Genomic DNA, 1279 nt, shown 5'->3' on the forward strand with positions numbered 1-1279 from the left:
CTCGCATGGACTCTTTATTGAACCATAGTCTGTATCAAGACCATATTTTAATGGTTTGAAAGGGAAGCGGATCCTATTTCTCTAGTCGGCCCTCCTGTCAGTGCAAACGTGTGGGTTAATGTCAATCTCATCTCTGGAGGCAGGACAGAAGAATAAGACTCTTGACCCCTCCCCTGGTATATAAAGTGTGGCTCCACCTCCCATTGCCAGTTCTTTGTCCTGCCTCGGAGGTGAAGGACAGGTTTTATAGTGTATTGCATTCTTTTTCTTATTTTATTATCTGGATCACTTCAATTATACAGAACAAAGGCACAACACGTAGAGGACACGCAGAGCTGTCCATCAGGTGCGCACAGCAGGCAAACTGCAGAATCTGCCCAGGAAGGGCACACATTAGGGTACGCAGAGCTACCCGCTGTATTCCAGAGCTGCTGTTGCAGAGGCAATACATGGCACGCAGAGCTGTCATATGGCACAACCTTTAGGGTACGCAGAGCTACCCGCTGCATTCAAGGTTTGATGCTGAGCCTCAGGACAATGAGAGTCCATTCTCCTTGCAGTGTGTTGTGCAGCAAGTGGATTCACCTAAAGATATCAGCCCTGGATGGAACAGAGGTCATTCAGAGGTCAGTAATCCTTCCCTGCTCATATTACAGCAAGTGGAATCAGTGCACACCAGGCTGTTGGTAGGGCCTATACCATTCAGCAGCACTTGTATTAGAGTAAAAGGTATGCTGAGCTACCTATTATTACTCCTTATGGCCAACACTGTCTGTGTATTAGAGTAAAAGGTATGCTGAGCTACCTATTATTACTCTCTATGGCCAACACTAATAAGGTGAGAGTAAAACGAACTATAGTTTCTTATAATTCCTCCCTTAAGGCGACCAGGTTGGTACCTGTGTTTTGGCGCCTTTTCTCAGAGCTTTTGATGCCACGTGCATCATGCGGGCGTCTCGATTTAGACGCCAACATCAGTATGGACACGGGCGTCCAATTTCTCCCAGTGCGGGCATCAAACCTTGGCGCGAACGTCAGAACGCCGCAACGCAATGACGCCACAAACTGTACAGACTTCTCAACACTGTGTCACACACCACAGAGATGTGCAGCAAAGACGCATAGAGTAAATTACACTCTGCACCACAAGACTCTACATCCAATCTGAGTTACTAGTGGCCATAGCACAAATGCACAGAAGCCTTATAACACGGCTCTACAGTGCTAAGTGGGTTACCATTGTGCCGTAGCAGCTCTGTAATAACAGCACTATGGAAAG

The sequence above is a fragment of the Xenopus laevis genome, chromosome 3L (genome assembly GCF_017654675.1).
Source record: "Xenopus laevis strain J_2021 chromosome 3L, Xenopus_laevis_v10.1, whole genome shotgun sequence".
In the NCBI taxonomy this organism is placed as follows: domain Eukaryota; kingdom Metazoa; phylum Chordata; class Amphibia; order Anura; family Pipidae; genus Xenopus; species Xenopus laevis.